A 20,537-nucleotide genomic window follows, 5' to 3' on the forward strand; every position below is an offset into this window, starting at 1 on the left:
ACCTAGTATTTTAATTCTTTAATATTATTATAAGGCGGCAAATCATACTCAGGCAACGTATCGTCCTCATAACCTAGGTTTATATAACCGCAACGAGTATTATAAGTCTCTTTTACTAAACCTTTAGTTATTATATCAGCTATATTAAATTTTGTATTTATATATACGATTTTTATTTTATTATTATAAAGGTATTGCCTATAGTAATAATACTGCCTGTCGATATGCTTTACCTGTTTATAAAATTGAGGGTTTTCAGCGAGCTTCTTTACACTCTTACTATATATTAAGATAGTAGGAATCTTAAAAGTTTTTTTTATTTTATTATTATTATTATTATTATTATTATTATTATTATTATTATTATTATTATTATTATTATTATTATTATTATTATTATTATTATTATTATTATTATTATTATTATTATTATTATTATTATTATTATTATTATTATTATTATTATTATTATTATTATTATTATTATTATTATTATTATTATTATTATTACCTCTTATATTAGAATCTAAACCTAGATTCTATAGTATATCTTTATATGGATTATAAAGATAGATTCCTTCTGTAGAAGCTTCTATAAGAGCCATATATTCGGCCTCTATTATTAATAAAGCAATGACTTTTTGTTGAGTTAAGGTCTAATTAACGGGGTTATTTACTCCTACGCAGTAAATATATTCTAAAGGCGAGGTTCTACCTTCGATTGTATCTTAAACGCTGGTATCAGAATAACCGTAAAAACAAAGGTCTTCTTTATTATAATTATATAAAAGAGCGATATTAGGATATATATCTATATAAGCCCACATTCGATTCAACGTAATAAAGTGGTCATACAAGGGATGACTTATATACCTAGAATACTGGTTAACTACGTACGTTATATCTAGTCTTAAGTACAAGGCTAAATATAATAAAGCCCCGATTTTCTATTAGTATTTATTTATATTATTAGTTAACGCTTATTCAAGATTGAGTACTAGGTCCTTCTTATATATACAAGGAGTGTTAACCCTTTTCAGACTTTATTTATTATACCTTTCAGGTATTTTATGAGTATAAAGCAACTAACTTATAGAAAGAGTCTTATTATCTTTATTTATATTTATTACATAGCTTAGAAAGGTATTTATTTTACCTAAGTCTTTAAGTGAAATATCTTTAGATATCTCCTTAAAGAAATACTCTAAAGTGTTCTTAGAAGGGCTTAGAGCCATTATATTATTAACATGGCATAGAAGAATAGCTCGTTCTTCTATTCTAGTATTATTATTTTTATTATATTTATATTTATAAAATATAAAAAGTCCGTTATCGTATTCAGAGACCCGGTAACCTAGCTTAGATAATATCTTAAACAGGTAATTATACCAGAGTCTAGGACTTTGTTTTAACCCGTACAAAGCTTTATTAAGCTTATAGAGAGTTATATTATTATTTTCTAAACCATCTCCATTCCCGAAGCCTATAGGTTGTATAGCGTATATCAGGGTATCTATATCAGTATAAACGAACGCGTTTTTAACGTCGAACTACCTGAATTTCTAGCCGTGTGACACGCCTAGTATCAAAGCTAGTTTATAGCTTTCTGGCCGGCAGGTAGTCAAAAAGGTTTCTAGATAATTAAGGCCTAGAACCTGATTAAACCCCTGAACAACCCACCAAGCCTTATATTAAATAACTTCGCCAGAGCTATTATAGTTGATTCTAAAGACCTAACGACGTCCTAGTATATGGTAGTCTTCTTTTATTTTCTTATAATTATTAGACGTATTTCTTATACTTATTAAGTCCTAGGTCTTTCTCTTTTTGGGTTCTGATATTTCTGCTACCATTGCGTCTATCTATTTATCTTTATCTAGGCAGTCTGTGGCCTGTTTATAGGTAGCTGGTTCGTTAATCGAATTAATAGTTAAAAGAAATGGGGAATTTTCTTAAAACTATAGGTGTCTAAGTATAGTATCTTTTATATAATATAGTAAGTACACACTATTATTATAGGATATTACATTCTTATAGTCCGGTTTTAAAGGTTCTAAAAGTATTTAGACTTCTAGCCTGGTACTTTGGCTACTATTATTATTAGCCGGGCTATAGGTTATATTATTCTCATTATTATTATTAATAGCTAGAACTTTATAGCCCGCTGCCCGTAGACTCTTTCGTCTATTATTATTCTCCTCTTTAGGTTAAATAGACTTAATAGTACGTTTCGAAACGCGAGAAGGAATATTTTCTAAAAATTAACCGGTATTGTTACTAAAAGTGATTCCTTTATTATACTTAACGGGTTAATAAGGCCCGCGGTTAGAAACCCGGCTATATGTCTAAGTATTAATATAAGGAGGGAGGTTAGTATAGTTTTTAGGCGTATAGTTATTATTATAGTTATCTAAAGAAGAGTAAAGAAACTGATTCCCTAAGATATAAACATCTTACAACAAACCAGTCTTTCTGGTTACTAGGTTATAAACCTTATAGTTATAGTTATTAAACCCTATTAAAGCACCTCGAAGTGCCCTTATATCTAGTCTCGTTATATTCGGGTCGTTGTTTTTATCATAAATAATAAAACCCTAAACCCGTATATTATTAATATTAGGTTTCTAACCTTATAAAAGCTTATAGGGACTCTTATATTTAAGAGCTGAATTAGGTGATCTGTTATATATATACATAGCTATAAGAACAGCTTCAACCTAAAGGTATCGAGGCAACCCTAAGTGGAAAGGAAAAGGTCGAACCTTGTCTATTATAGTTCTTATAACTCGTTTAAGAGAGCCTTAAGCTTTATAAGTATACGGTGGCTTTATATTGTATTTTAAACCTATAAAGAGGCGTTAATAAGAGGCGTTATTAAATTCTTTTCCACCGTTAGTATCTACTTCTTTAATAAAGAAGTGATATTTATTATAATTATTATTATTATTTTCCACCTAAGCCTTCCACTCTTTTATAGCTATAACTACCGTCGTTTCAGACTTATCTAAGAGCAGTTATACCCACAGAAACCGGGTAGAACGGTCTAGTATAAATAAAATCCAAGACCTTTTATTATAAGAAAGAGGTTTAATCGGTCTATAAAGATCCATATAAATCTTTTCTAAGTATAAAAAGTCTTTGTATTTATTAACCAAATCTTTATTTGTAAGTGTAATTGACTTACTCTTCTTATAGGTATTATAGTTCTATATTTTAGTTAACTCCTTATTAGTTATATTATAATCTTTTTTAAAAAGTATTAGTATAGAGACTTTTTAAGGTATCAGGGTTAATGTAACCTATCCTATTATACCATAGCGTTATATTCTCAGTTATAAAGATAGTCCTTCGACGGTTATTATGGTCTTTTTATTTATAAAGCTCTTCTTAAGGTTAAAGAGGTTAAGGTTTCTTTATTATATTATTTCTTTATTAAGGTTTCACTAACCCCTTTATTATATTTTTTTACCTATTTAGTTTCTTTAAAACCTATTCTTTACACCTCTAAAACCTCTTTATTCTAATTAAGTTTCCTAGCTATTTCTTTAGTATAGAACCTTTTTATAGCTATTTCTTTATATTTATTATATTTATTTTCAGAGACTCAGCCCCCCGTACGATAATGGCCGTGCGATAGCCTAATACAGCCCGTTATAAAATAAAGCTGTTATATAAAGAAAGAGGGGCTCTTTATTATTACATAATAAAAGCTTTTTGTTTCTAGTAAGACCGCGAGCGTTACTATTAAGACGAGAGAGACTAATAATATTCGTGCCTATTTCCGGTATATAAAGTGACTCTTCTAAAAGCAAAAGCTTTCAAGGATCTCTGAATTTTATAACGTAGTCTCCTTTACCTTATATCTTTATTTCCTTTACCTAACTCTAACGAACAGTTCTCTTTGAAGAATTATAAATAACAAAGAGTCTTTTATTTATAATAATATACGCTATAGCCCCGCTATCTACACAGAAATTCAGATCTAATTTAATACTATTTTCTGCTTATTTTTCATAAATCCTTTCTACTAACTAATGTATACTAAGGTTAGTATTATTTATATTTTTATTCTCAGAAGAGATAATAAATACCTGATCTATATCTATTAAATCCTATATAAAAGGATTAGGACGGTCTAGAAGAGGAAACGGAGGGGGGAGGACGTCTTTAAAAATAACGCCGGCCTCTTCGTTTTTATGATTATCTTCTATTCTTTTGTCTTTTCTTTTCCTGCGGTTAATCCTGCGGTTAATCCTGAGGTTAATTCTGTTAATTTATAATTATATTAACCGTACCAGACTCGTTGTTTTCCTCTTCTAAACACGTATCTAAGGCGTGCTACTCCTTTACCTTTAGTATAAGGTTTATTATACGTTTCTCTCTTCGAGAAAGACTCGTTTTTCCTCCTTTCTTTTCTTTTAACTAAGACTTATTTACCCTATTCTGGGTATTTTTCCTTAATCCTGAATTATCCTTTATTACCTAGTTCTTAGGTGCTTTTTAGGATCAAGAAAGTAATAGTTAGTCGGCGTATAGCTAGGCTTCCTATAGTTCTTATACAATAAACCCTTAGTCTTCTTCTAGGGTTTCTTTGTATCCTTCTATGATTTTAAACCTTATATAAGGAGGGTATTCGACGGGTAATCGACCTTTCTTAAAGCATCTATTAATTCCGCTATTAATTTATCTTATATATAACTAGTAATATCGTGACGGAGAGCTTAAGTTATTTACCCTATTATAGATCTATAACTTTTATCGAGACTATTCAGAATCCAGGTAAAGATCACCTTATTAGAAAAGGATATACCTCTTTAATATAAGGTAAGCAGTCTCTCTTATATTTTATATAAATACGCTTCGAAATTAGGAAATTCCGAAGGCGAGAGGTGAAAAAAAGAAGTCAGGACGATATAGTCGGCCTAGAATCCCTTTGATTTATATAAATCCTTTAGTTTATCCTAGACTTTTAAAGCTTTGTTTATTCCTTAAACCTGGGTAAAGGGGACCGTTTAAAAGAGCAGAGCGTATATCTCTAGCTGCCTTTAGAGACTCCTCCTTCTATTTTATAAAAGGATTTACTAGAAGGGGCTTTATAACGTCTTTAATATATTTTTCTTTATAGGCGAAGTAAGCGTGTATTCCTATAGTCCAGTTTTAATAGTCTATACTGCCTAGGAGCTTCCGGACTGAAATTTCTTTGCTAGTCTCTTATTATGTCATCTTTAAGTAGCAGAACCATATTTTTCATTGTTTATTTAGGTTAAAATTAACTATGTTATTTAACGATTTAGTTTTATTATTCTCTTTTATTTTCATTTATTCCTTTTTTCTTTATTACGTTATCGATAAAGGATAGAAACAAATAATACTAAGCCAAAGATCTGATTTTGATTAGCCTAGCTTCGAAAAGTGGGTCTAAAAGTGGGTCTAAGCGGTAAAGCTATTTATAGATATCGCAGCGCGAAGAAAAGCGATACTTGTATAAAGCGAATAATAGGATTTCTACGGGCGGACTTTTTACTAAAAGCTTATATACTATATTATGATATCCTATTATGATAGGTAACGCGGTAGGTTAAGTAGCTTAATTATTATAGGTATTATTTATCGATATATAATAGCTCTTATATTTAATCCACGTATTTGTTATCCTTTTTCTTCTTTTTTAAAAAGTCCCTTTATAAACAAAGGAATAGTATATCCGATCATAACAAAGAGTCTTATTCTAATCATATAGTTCTTCCGGAACAGGAATAAAAAGCTAGTCTCTTAGCATAACTCTTAGCGCCCGTATTAGGGCCCGTAGTAGGAAGAATAAAGAGCTTTAAACCGTGGTATCGGTATAAAAGGTTTAAATCGATTAGCTATCTTCGGGAGATATAGAGATTTCGTATAGTCGGAGAAAAGAATCTACGACCGGGGGAGGATAAAGGGATAGCCTAAAAAGACAGGTAAGAGTCTTTTTAGTATCTTTACGTGGCCTAAAAAGGCGGGAGTCTTTTTAGTATTTCGAGTAGAATAAAAAGGGTAGAAAAGAGTAGATTTGCTTCTTTACTAACCCAGGCTTATAACCTTTTGATAGATTAGGCTACGAGTAGTAGGCTATACGCGCGGGAGAAAGAAAAATTAAGTAAATAACTGTTAAACTCGTAGATCCATAGGATTACTGCTTATTTCACGAATATATTAAGAACTAACTTCTGGGATTTCTTCCTGGATCCGGGGCTAGCAAAAGACCCTGGAAGATTGGGTGGCGACTGTTATGTCAACAGCGTACGCGACGGTTATCACACCACGTTACTAGCTTAAGTAATAACCAAGATACCGTATTTACGATACCTAGTGTATTTATATTATATATTATATATTATAAGCTAAGGATATATATAAGTATAATACGTATAGTATTATAGTATAGGTTAAGCTAGATATAAAGTGGACATCTAGTTATATAGCTATAATTATATACTGTTTATTTTTGCTTAGATATTATACTTATAATTGTTATGATTATTACTTATTATAAGTATAATATTAACACGACTCTAAAGGTATATTCGTAGGGGCTCCCTTTAACGGAGGCGCGAGGTTAGGAGTAGGTTACTATAGGGCCTAGGCGTTTATCAGACCGTTTATAAGTCGTTAAAGTAGCTCTTCTTATTAAGCTATCTATTCTTATAAGGGACCGAGTATCGTATTAATAGCTTCGGTGATCCTTTTATCTATCCACTTGGTAGCTTAGCGGGGTTTATAGGACCGCCGCGGCCTAATAGCGCGTTCGTATCTAAGTCTATACTAACATAGCGTGTAGGGTTCGCTGAATTCTAGATATATAAGCGGCTAGTTATAGGTTAATCGCACTAAGTAAGGCCGAATAATTATGATAGCTAGAATTAAGGAAAGGAAAGGAAAAGGTCTATAAAGAGGTGCAGAATTTGCTAGGTTTATACGAATCCGCGGTAAGGGCAGCGCGAGGTCCGAGCGTCGGATCTGCGTGCTAATTAGCGGTTCCAGCCTTTTACCGAAACTATGCTTTTAAGGGGTTAACCTATAACAGCAACCTATTATATCTCTATAGCTCGGTTCGGTTAATTATAGCTTTATATTATAATAAAGGCAGGCGCCCCTACTAAAATCCCCCGCTTAAACGAAGGTATAAATAAAGACGGCTACCCCGATATAGGGAGGACTCTAATAGCGCGGAGCCGCAGCGGACCTCTTTTAGCCCCCTATATAAGGTGCCGCCCCCGTAGGCTAACCCGAATCCCTAGCCTGCTACCTTCCTGTTAGCCACTAGACTAGAGGTAAGATCTAGAGACGTATTAAGTCACTACTAAGGCCATAGCGGCCCTGACACGGTATAAACCCTAATAAGGAGAGTATAGGGGTCTTTTACCCGGAGGGCTTTTCCCCCCTATAGCCAGATAAGAATGACCGTATAGCCCTAACAGGGCTCCTATATTAGCTAGGATAGCGGAGTAAGAGAATAATAATAATAATAATAATAATAATAATAATAATAATAATAATAATAATAATAATAATAATAATAATAATAATAATAATAATAATAATAGTAGCCAAAGTACCAGGCTAGAAGTCTAGATACCTTCAGAACCTTTAAAACCGGACTATAAGGATTTAATATCCTATAATAATAGTGCGCACTTACTATATCATATAAAAGATATAATACTTAGCAACCTACAGTTTTAAGAAAATTCCCTATTGCTTCTAACTGTAAATTCGATTAACGAACCAGCTACCTATAAATAGGCCATAAACTACCTAGATAAGGATAAATAGATAGACGCGATAGTAGCAGCAATATTGGAACTCGAAAAGAGAAAGACCTAGGACTTAATAAGTATAAGAAATACGCCTAATAATTATAATAAAATAAAAGAAGACTACAACGTACTAGGAGGTCGTTGGGTCTTTAGAATTAAATATAATAGCTTTAGCGAAGCTATCCAATATAAGGCTCGGTGGGTTATTCAGGGGTTTAATCAGGTTCTAGGTCTTAATTATCTAGAAACCTTTTTAACTACGTGCCGGCCAGAAAGCTATAAACTAGCTTTAATACTAGGCATATCACGCGGCTAGAAATTCAGGCAGTTCGACGTTAAAAACGCGTTCGTTTATGCTGATATAGATACCCTGATATACGCTATATAACCCATAGGCTTCGAGAGAGAAGATAGCTTAGAAAATAATAAAAATAATAATTATATAACACTCTATAAGCTTAATAAAGCTTTATACGGGTTAAAACAAAGTCCTAGACTCTGGTATAATTACCTGGTTAAGATATTAACTAAACTAGGTTACCGGGTCTCTGAATATAATAACGGACCTTTTACTTTTTATAAATATAATAAAATTAAAAGAATAAAAGAACGAGCTATTCTTTTATACGACGTTAACGATATAGTGGCTCTAAGCCCTTCTAAGGATACTTTAGACTATTTCTTTAAGGAGATATCTAAAGATATTACACTTAAAGACTTAGGTGAAACAAATACCTTTTTAGGCCATATAATAAATATAAATAAAGATAATAAGACTCTTTCTATAAGTCAGTTACCTTATACTAATAAGATACTTAAAAGGTATAATAAATAAAGTCTGAAAAGGGTTAACACTCCTTATATACAAAAGAAGGTCCTAGTACCAAATCCTGAACAGGCGTTAACTAATAATATAAATAAATACTAATAGGAAATCAGGGCTTTATTATATTTAGCCTTATATTTATGACCAGATATAACTTACGCAGTTAACCAGTGTTCTCGCTATATAAGTAATCCCTCGTAAGACCACTTTACTACGTTAAATCCAATCTAGGCTTATATAAATACATATCCTAATATCGGTCTTTCATATAATTATAATAAAGAAGACCTTGGTATTTATGGTTATTCTGATGCCAACTTTTTAGATATAATCGAGGATAGAACCTCGACTTCAGGATATATTTACTACGTGGGAGTAAATAACCCCGTTAGTTAGACCTTAACTAAACAAAAAGTCGTTGCTTTATTAATAACAGAGGCCGAATATATGGCTCTTATAGAAGCTTCTAAAGAAGAAATCTATTTTTATAATCTATATAAAGATATACTATAGAATCTAGGTCTAGATTCTAATATAAGAGGTAACAATAATAATAATAATAATAATAATAATAATAATAATAATAATAATAATAATAATAATAATAATAATAATAATAATAATAATATAAAGATAGTAAATTAATAACCTTTTATAGGAGATAGAAAAGAGAAGAATTGATGGACCTTTAAGTTATATAGTAGCTTACTATAAACTAATACGTTATGTAATAAACTAAGCTAATAAGAACTATAGTTAGAATAACTAAGTAGTTTAGCCTAAATAACTAAAACCTAATTAAATTCACTATATAGAAATTATCTAACCTATATACTAAATTCCTATACTTACTTATTATAAGCGGCTCGTTATAAGTTATTCATAGAGTAAGGCTGAATAATTAAATTATCTAAAGCTAAGGAGAAAAGAAGGAAAAGGGGAAAACTCTATAGGTGCTTACGACCTAAATATAATATCGTGGCGACCCACTAAGAATATACTATGATTAGTTAGAAGATCCGGTAGTTTACCAGATTATCTCCACGGGGCTAAGCCGTAATATTACACTCCCCTTAGTAAGCAGTTACTATTCGGTGTGGGTTCGTAAAGCGTTATTATTTAATTAAATAACGCCTCTTTATTAATTAAATAACGACCTCTAATAGCTCTTTGGCCTGTAATAACCTCTCTGTTTATCAAAGAGTACTCGAGGTAAGCCTTTTATAGTTATACAATTAATTAGTGTTCCGTGTAAGGGTGTTATTATAGTTTACTAGGTCGTTCCTTTTATACAAGGATCCTTATACCGTACCTTCCCTATCCGAATAACTTACCTAAGCTAATAATATTAACTTCGCTATTGCCTCTATTAATCTGTTTTTCTTCTCCTCTTTAATAATATCCACTACTATCCGTAGTACGTTTTTTATCGACTATAACTCCTTTATACTCCGTGCTATCGCGCTAACCTCTTATCTCTATCTCTTAGAAGATATTAAGTTTTTAGGATTATCTCCGGCCCCTAAGGTATTTCTTCTTATTCTTCGTATAAACCTCGCGTAACGTTTACTAACTTATATATATAATATAGGGGGCTAATAATAATAATAATAATAATAATACCGGCGAGGAGGCACCTACTCCCGCCCCGGCTAGTAAGGAGAAGACTACTCCTGCCTCGGCTATAGACCGCCGCGCCTAGCTAGCCTGAGCCGCTAAGGCTAAGGGTAAGCGTTCCGCGGGCAAAGCTTTTATAGAGGTTAAGAGCCCCGTAAAACGCGCTTATAGAACGAAATATCCTCTTAGAGGGATCCGTTCGGTCTTTTGCTTCCCTTATATAAAGGTAATTACTAACGGCCAGGATAGGCGATACTACCACGACTAGTCGGGACCCGGAGTAAGGATACCCGGCCCTAAATGCTATAACTACTTAAAGGGCGGTTATAAGTGTATTCCTCCTCCGCCTAGGATAACTAGTCTATTAGTAGCACTCCGAAAGGCGGTAAAGGTGGTTAACGATAACCCCTTTTATAACCCTAAGGCGGTAAAGGCGCTTATAGCGGCTTATTCGGCCTTCTAAAAGGTACCGGGGTCTCGAAAAAGGCTTCTGGTACTTTATAGGAGGATAAGCTTATCTTAACGCCTATCGACTTAGGAGCTAGTAAGCCTCGCTTATCGGTATATAGTACCGCCTCCCCCCCTTATAGGGACTCTTATATCGTGGCAGGTAGACCTATACCTATCGCGGCGCTTACTACCGTAATTACGCCTATTCCTAGTATAACGATTACCTTTATAGGGGTAAAAGGCCTACGCCGGCTTAACCGGTTACTATAGGTGGTCGAGAATATCGTAGGGGTTATACGTATCGAGGTAAAGGATATTAAGTCCTTTAAGGGAAAAAAGACGGATAGGCAGGCTAAGGTCGCGGCGTTTACGTTATCTCCTATTATCGCGGAAAGCGTTAATAGTCACGAGGATATTCGTAGCGACGTTAATCTTAACGCCTAAACCCGGCAGCTAGGGGCGGGGCTTATCCGCCCTAACTTAATTAATATAGACGGGTTTACTGTTATTCTAACCTTTATTTAATCCTTACTGCCTTTCTTATAACTCTTCTTCTTTTTATAACATTCGCGTAGTCCGTTATTAACTTTAATCGGGCTATACTTCTTTTCGTAGCGGTCTAGGGCGGTTAATTCTTATAGGGACTCTATCGGTTCCTAAGATATCTAGGCGTATCCTTCCTACTTTACTAACGCCTCCCTCCTTACGCCTTTGCCTACCTTCCTATTCCTAGCGTATAAGATTTCCTTTACTATCTATTTATTTTCTTTAAGACCGTCCCGAATTAGTCCGGGTTAGGGGTTATATAGGATTTAACTAGGAAGCGGGTCTTTGCTTATATATCGTAGGAGGTCTATATAAAATCTCGGGTATTTATTTAAATATATATCTAGCTTTATAATACACGGGTTAATAACCTTAGTAACCCTATACTTCTAGTATAGCTAGCTTAACTTAAGCGATATTTATAGGGTAGTGTAGTTCGCGAGTAAGAGCTATATAAGGTCGCCTTTATAAAGGCGTTTAGCGGGGATATAACGTTTATTTACTAACTCTTCCTATTATAGCTATATAGCCGTAATCAAGGCTTAGGCGAACTCTATAGCTTCTTAGAGGCGGCGAAGCAGGTTATAGGCTATAAACTCCTAAGCGTCGCTGCTTAGTTCCTTATAGATCTGGATCGGGTCGATATAATATCTGTGTTTAAGGAAGAATAGACCTATCTTAGTAGTAGAGCTCTCTTAGTTATTTAATACTAGTTAGGCGGCGGGTAGTAACCTATTCTAATCGTGTTACGCGTAGTAAATAAAGGCTCGGAGGTACGCCTATACTTCTTAGTTTACTTACTTAGTGGCTTTATCGATCTAAGGGTATTAAGCTATACTTAATCGCTATTCGATCCTAGCTAATTTATAAAAGTATCGCTAAAAGCGACTTATTTAGTTAAAACCTTTATTATTTACGATTAAATAAGGTATACCGTGGAACCGAAAGTAATAGTATAGGAACCGTTCGGTATAAGCTTCCGCCTTTATAGAGTCTATCGCTTCGAGGGTAATAGCCTTTATAAGTTAATCGGTTATAACCTATAGGTATCTATACTTCTTCTCCCTAGTAGAAGACAGATCTATTATAAAGTCTATTAATAGGTCGCTCCTTATTCGTTTAGGAATCGGGAGTGGCTTTAAGAGTCCTTATTAAGCGTTCCTCCACGTATAGCTTTAGTTATAAACGTTATAGTTACGTATAAACCTGCGTACGTCTTAGTTTATTCCCGACTAGAAGAAGCGTCTCGCTATAAAAGTAATTATATTATCGCACCCCGGATAGCCTCTAAACGTGGAGTCGTGTATAGATTAGATTACTTATATTCGTAATATACTCCCTTCTTAAGCTCCTGGCACCTATAGGCGATCTTAGAATATTAATAGTCCTTATAAGGGGGTTCCGTATTCGGTAATCTAGGCTCGAAGACCTAATAAGGGGCGGAACTATTAATCTCCTTTAGATACGGCTTATATAGCTTAGCGATACTGGTTATCTTCTTCTGCCGTGGCGTCCTATAGCTATTATAATTTATTATCGGCTTCGAAGACTTATAGGTGTTTATAAAGGAGGCGGATCCTTAGGGGGATTAAGGTCTCCGGGATTAGCTATATATATCGTGCTTATTCCCGTTTATCGGAGAAGTCCTTTAGTTTATTTTACTCTCTTCGCGAAAGAGTATTAGCGGTATAGTTATCGGCGCCCTTACGGTATTCTAGCACGAAGTTAAACTAGGCGAGCTCGCCGGCCTATCGGCTTTACCTTTTATTAAGTATCTTCTTCGTTATAAAGTACTCTAGGGCCTTATAGTCGGATAGGATTATAAAGCGACTATAACTTAGGAGCTCGGCTCTTTAGTGTGTCACGTAATTTATAATCGCTAATATCTCTTTATTATAAATAGGGTAGTTATACTTAGCTCCGGTAAGTCGCCGCGAATAATAGGCGACTATATAATAATATCCTTATTCGTCTTCCCAAACTAATACGCCGCCTAGCGCGAATCCTAAGTAGTCGGTTTCTATAAAGGTCTTATTACTTAAGACCTATTACCGTAGGATCGGTTCTTCTTAGAACCTCTTTTTAACCTCCTCGAAGGCCGCCTATTCGTTAGGACCCTAGGAGAACGCCTAGTCCTTCTTCGTTAGTCTTATTAAAGCGGCTATAATATAAGCGAAGTTCTCCACGAATATACGGTAATAGTTTATAAAGCCTAGGAAGCTTCGGACTCCTTTTACTAAGGTTAGGGCTTCCTACTCTCGGATAGCCTTTAGTTTATTAGGGTCGTATAAAATACCCTGACTAGCGGTGACTATAAACCCTAGGTACTTTATAGTCTTTACGCTAAACTTATACTTTACTAGGTTAAGCGTTAATCCTGCGTCGCTTAGCGATTATAGTGCTAGGTTAACCTTCTTTTTATAGTCGTGTAGGGATCCGCTTAAGTAAATTAGGATATTATCGATATATACGGTAATAAAGTCGTTAAGGTAACGCTATAATATTTTATTAATATATTATTAAAAGGATATAGGGGCGCCGCTAAGTCCGAAAGGGTATACTAACTATTTAAATAAGCTAAATCGGGTTTAAAACGCTATCTTCGCTTTATAGCCGGCGGCTATTTGGATCTTATAGAACGTAGCGACTATATCGAGTTTCGTGAACCACTTAGCCCGCTCTAGATTTCGGAGTATCTCTATAATTAGTAGGAAAGGATAGCGGTTTCTCTAAGTAATCGTATTTAGGGTATAGTATTTATAATAGAATTATAGCCCTCCTCCTGGCTTTTTTATAAATAAAGCCGGAGCTTTAGAGGCGGAGCTGCTAGCTCGTATAAACCCCTTATCGATTAGGTCGGTAAAGGTCTTCCGCGGGACTAATAGTCCTTCTTTAGATATATTATAAAGAGGGCCTTAGGGTAATTCTAGTTCCTTACCGTTAGGCCCTTATATAAGGTTCACTTTATAGTTAACTTTGGGTCGGTAAGGGGGAAGGCGGTTCGCTTATAAGTTAGAGAATAAGTCCGGGAATTATCGTAATATCTCCTTAGGGATATACTTCCGGGGGTCGACTAAAGACTTACCTTAGAGGGCCTTATCGATATCTTTAATATTAACTACGTAGAGCGTAAGTTCCTTTTTATCGAACCGTTATTTCCTTTATAATCGGCGTATAATACCGGCGAATACTATCTTAGTCACTACTTAAGCTCAGAGCATTAAAGAAAAATGACAAATTACAAATTGCATTACATGTAATTTATAATGTAATTTTGTAATGTTAGGGCAAAAATTACATTTTTTATACTATATATAAAGCTCTTATTTTAGAGTATATAGTATATATATAACTATATTTATAAATATATAATAAAGCTATTACTATTTACTCTATATTATATATATATACAAGGCTATATTATATATATCTATATATAATAAGGGGGGATAAATAACTCTTAAGAATATATTAATATATATACGATATAGTCTCATTAGTCTAAGTAAAGACACGTACTACTATATAATATATTAAAAGAGGATATAATAATAGATAATATACTATATACCTATATCTTCTTATTTAGTGTTTTCCTAAGTCGTCTTAGTACGAAGCATACGTTCCTTCTTAGTCCTATAACAGCGGCCGCCCCTTCGCTTATACCACCGTAAGTGGGCAGTTAACTGCGTCTTAGTTCTAAACTTAGTACTTCTATAGTAACTATATAAAAGCCCCTATTTAATTAGTTATAGTTAGCTATATTATACTATAGTATATATAAAGAAACTTACCGTACTAGTAGCACCCTGTACTGAGTTCTATGGAGGTATTTCGGCACTAATCTCTATGCCGGGACAAGTATTCGTATACGAGATAGGTTCTAAGGACAAAGAGAGTTCCTATAATAATATAACTAATTAGTATATATAAATATATAGTTAAAGGAGTATAAGATACTTATGGATAATATATAATACCTCTTAAGTCTGCTATTGCGTATCTAAGTCTTAAAGATTCAGAAGTTCCGAAATTAGGTCGTTATATACCGTGGTATCTCCTAGACTAGTATAGTCCAGTGATAGAAGAGTAGGATCAATTTCCTGATTAGGAAGGGTTTCCGAGGGCCTGATAGGCTATGTAATGGCCGAAGGTGGAGCTTATTATAAAAGAGAAGCAGATATAGTAGAATCTACTAACGAAGAATTATTATTATTAAGTAGCCAAAGGTCCAGGTACTCAAAAAACCATTCTTTCAGCCAGGCAGGGCCCGTATTAGGGGCCTGCAGTCCTAGCTCGACAGGGGAAGTCATCCTTAATTCTAGAGGTAAAAAGGAAGTCCTAAAGCTATACTATTAACCTCTATATATATTCATTTTTTCCTTTATTAATTCTAGAATTACTAAGGTAAGTACTAACTACCGTAAGGTAATAATTACCCTGCGTTATAGATCATCCCTGTATGGGCTAGTAGCCTCCGGGATATATTAGTTATCCCGCATTACAGATTACCCCTATACGGGCCAGTAGCCTCCGGGATATATCAGTTATCCCGCGTTACAGATTACCCCTATACGGGCCAGTAGTCTCCGAGATATATTAGTTATCCCGCGTTGCAGATTACCCCTGTTCGGGCTAGTAGCCGCCGGGATATATTAGTTATCCCGCGTTGCAGATTACGCCTGTTCAGACTAGTAGCCGCCGGGATATATTAGTTATCCCGCGTTGCAGATTACCCCTGTACGGGCCAGTAGCCTCCGGGATATATTAGTTATCCCGCGTTACAGATTACCCCTATACGGGCCAGTAGCCTCCGGGATATATTAGTTATCCCGCGTTACAGATTACCCGTCTACGGGCCGATAGCCGCCAGGATATATTAATAATTCCGCGCAAAAGATTAGTCTACTATACGCTAATACTCTATTATAATAAAGCAGTTATTATATATTATAGTTTACTTTATTATAGTCATATATTAGTATACTTATACGGCGTATTCTATATCTGATTTATATTAATCTAACTCTATATTATAGCCTAGATTATAACTTAGTATATGGTTTAGACTATAGCTTAGCATATACACTATAGTATAGTATAGAATATAACGTAGTATATAGAATATAGTATAGCTTAAAATATAACTTAGTATATAGACTATCGTATAGCCTAGATTATAACTTAGTATATGGTTTGGACTATATCTTAGTATATACACTATAGTATAGCATAGAATATAACTTAGTATATAGACTATAGTATAACTTAGGATATAGCTTAAAATACAGACTATCGTATAGCTTAGGATATAAGTTAGTATATAGACTATAGTATAGCTTAGAATATAACTTAGTATATAGACTATATCATAGCTTAGAATATAAGTTAGTATATAGACTATCGTATAGATTAGGATATAATTTAGTATATAGACTATATGATATACACTAACCGTATATATCTCTGGCTAGCTAGTACTATAGGACCTATAAGAGGATTTAAGTTAGGTAACCTTAGGGTATAGTAAATGATGTATAAATAGGATGAATTCCTTAAAGGGGAGGGCGAGGTTTCCGCTCTATATAGCTACGGGGAAACCTCGGTTTATCTAGGACTTAGCTGGTGCTAGTACTAATCTAGCGCTATACGGGCTTTAATGCCGGTATAGTGCTAGCACTAATCTAGCGTTATACGGGCCTTAGTGCAGGTATAGTGCTGGCACCGATCTAGCGCTATACGGGCTTTAGTGCCGGTATAGTGCTAGCATTAATCCAGCGCTATACGGGCTTTAATGCCGGTATAGTGCTAGCACTAGTCCGGTGCTATACGGGCTTTAGTGCTGGTATAGTATCGGATAGTAGTGCGTAGTATATACCCCGGGAAGGATAAAGCCCTATATCCCGCGGGCTTCTAACTATACTTTAAGTCTACGCAGTCTAGCTCGGACTCGGCTATGCCGATTATTATACTAGTGAGATATTATAGATATAGGCATTCTCTTTCTTTATTATTAAAAAAAATTATTACTATATAGGATAGCGCCTTTATAGCGTAATGTCCTAACTCCGTGGGTTCCGTGTATAATACTAGTAAGTATGTCCGGCTACCCGTCCCTCTGTTATAGAATTACTAACCCGAGACTTATAGAAAAAAGAAAATAAAGAGTAAAAGGAAGGGAGCGAGCGATAGGGGAGCCGATAGCGGCGATAGTGGGTATTAGGAGGTCGTATTAGGTGTAGGGCGACCTGCCCCTATTACCTAAGCGTCCTTGGCTAGATAGTATAGTTAGACAGTTAGATAATAGTGATAGCCGGTTTATCTAGCTTATTGGTAAGGATACCCTATATATCCGGGTCGAGGCCGGTGATAGCGGCTACCTCCTTTACGGTAATCTCGTTATACCTAGCCTCGAGATCCGATAGCGTTATATTATACGACGCGAGGATACCCTTATACGCCCGGCTATTATAGTGCTCTTAGATTACCGCGGTATAGTATATAAGGGCGATAGCTAAGTCGGGGTCATTAATAAAGCGCTATGCTATTACGCTCCTTTTATTATCGTCTAGCGATCCATTATTTCCTAGACGTGCGATATAGACTTAGGACTCTATACGTTATAGTGCTACTAGAAGTAGGAGGTCCGCCGTGTTCTAGATAGTATTATTCGCTACGTGGTCCGAGATAAACTATTCCACGAATTTCCCGGTTAGTAGCGGGAAGACTACGTTATAGGCGCGCTAGCAGATAGTGTATAGACTTTATCCACTCACGGTAAACTCCTTAATATAGAGCTATGCTAAGTCGTCCCGTAGTCGGGCCGCGAAGCTCTTTACTATCTAGACCTAAACTCTATCCTTGCCTATATACTACGTGAATAGGCGCTTAGTAATAGGCTAGTGGGTGCTACTTATTATAGGTCGTTTAGTGCTAGTAGTCGGTGTTAGTATAGGCTAGCTAGGGCCTATAATACCCTGGCTAATAGAGGTGTTTACGAGTATATCGGTTACTAACCGGATTAGCGGCGTGTGCTATACCGTTATATTTTCTAGATAGACTTTAATCGCCTCGGCTCGAGGCTTAAGGGCGCTATAGAACGGTGCTATAATTATTAGGAAACTTACTTAGTTTATTATTCTATCCTATAAATGCTTAATAATGGCGATTATTTCTATCCCGAGCTTATTAGCTTAATCGATGGTCTTAATTATAGTCTTATCGAGCGAGGCCGTTAATAGGATAGTTAGCTATTAGCGCGGGTTTATAATACTCGATAGTCGGGGTATAAAAGAGCCTATGCTTATCGTAGAGCTGGGTATACCCCGTGGGGCGCTGCTATATAGAAACTGGCTGCCCGGTCCGCGGGGAGTATTATATCTTACTATTACCAGATATTCCTTAAAAGTCTGGCTTACTTATTCCTATTAGGAGATAACGCGGCTATAGTCTAATAAGAATTAGGGCTAGGGGTGGTTAAGCACGATGGTCTTAGCCTCTTCCTCGCTTACTATGCGGTTAGCGATATTATTTAGGCCGAAAATTATACGGTCTGTTCCTCTATCCTTAGGGTAATCGTACCCTTTTTGGATAGCCTTTTTTCTATAGCGGGTAATCGTGCTGTTATTATCGCTTTTCTAACCGGCGAATACTAGGCCGATAGCTTAGAGCTAAGACTCTACTCCGTTCTTATCTCCGAATAGGGAGATTACTCTAAGATAGCCGTTAAAGGGTAGTCCCTATCTGCTCTTACCGTTTCTAAAGTAGCGGTTAAACGAGTATTATAGAGCTTAGTCCTTCGACCTATAGATATTAGATAGGTATAGTGCCACGAAGTATAAGGCGTTAATGCTTATTAGTTATAAGGGATACGCGAATAGTAGTGGGTTCGATGGATTTAGATAGGGGAACGGGTTATAACGGGTAGATAGTACTAAGGGCTAGGTTAATTATAATAGAGAGTGGATAGGAAGGGCTAGTTAAGCGAGTTCGTGGTTAAGATAGTTATTATAATCGCTTGCCGGGCTCTGGTCTTTTAACTTCTTTTACTCCCTTTAATACTAAACGAAGCACCTCTAAAGCTCTTTAATATCCTTCGAATTCCTCTACTAAATCCGGAGCTTCTATTATATCTACTAGTATCCAGATATTCTATTAATCCGGCTAGTCTTTCCACCGAATCAGGTACTCGGTACGTGGCTTACCTTTTCCCTTTTAAGTAATCCGTTTATCTAGGATAGCTTCGATCTTATAGTGCTTATATAGGTCCCGCTATTACTCTTAGTCCCTATCTTACACGTTAACGGGTCCCCTGGTCTTAGGTATCTCCGCGAACGTAACTATTTAGAGTTAAGCGATACTAATAATGGGGTGCACGTTAAGGGTCTTAGGCAGATCTAATCGGTGCGCTAGCGGCGATACCTATTCGAGGACCTTAAAGGGGCCTATCCGTTAAGCACCGAGCTTAGGGCTAGCCTTACCTAGGAGCGAGTATCCGCGGCTAAGGCGGATATATACGCGGTCGCCGGGCTAGAACCGAATATTATATCGTTTCTTATTATATAGGCGCTTTATATATATCTAAGCCATTACGATAATAAGTTTTATATCCTCCTAGAATATCTTATATACGAACTTAGGATTAATATTACCGATTAAGTTAAGCGGACTATTCGTCTTAGTACCGTATAGTATCTTATTTAGTATATAGCCGAGCGTCTTATTAAAGGCGTTATTTAGGTTAAACTATAAAGGTATAATTACTTTCGGCTATAAGGCGTTTAGGTTATCCGCTAGGTATATACATATCCCGATCCTAACGGTTTAGTTCTTCCTCTCGGAAATACTATCGGTTTACGGGTACCAGGCCATTAAGAATTTTAGCTTAGTTCCAGCTACCTTCTATAAAGTTATCTAGAAGTCTAATAAGAACTTAGGGTTATGATCCGAGATAATAACGCGGGGGATACCCTAGTTACCTATCTAAAGGGCTTAAAAGAGCATAGACGCCTAGTCCTTTACGGTATAGGTGCTATAGCCTAGCATAAGCAGGGAGGCCTTTAAGAACTTATCCGTGATAGTTAGGAGGGCGTTAAATAAAGGAAAGCCTTCGCGCTGCTATAGTATTCCTACGGAGGGCACTTCGGGTAGTCCGATAATAAAGTCTATAGTGATAGTATAGAAAGGGATAAGGGGCGTTAGGATAGGCTATATCTCGTTAAAGGGAGCCTGCCGATCCGTTTAGTGGGTACGATATATCTTATATTAAACGATATATAAGTCGACCTTTTTACGGAGTTATAGGA

The sequence above is a fragment of the Sodiomyces alcalophilus genome (assembly GCF_042370955.1).
Source record: "Sodiomyces alcalophilus JCM 7366 unplaced genomic scaffold ACRALscaffold_3, whole genome shotgun sequence".
Taxonomy (NCBI): Eukaryota; Fungi; Ascomycota; class Sordariomycetes; order Glomerellales; family Plectosphaerellaceae; genus Sodiomyces; species Sodiomyces alcalophilus.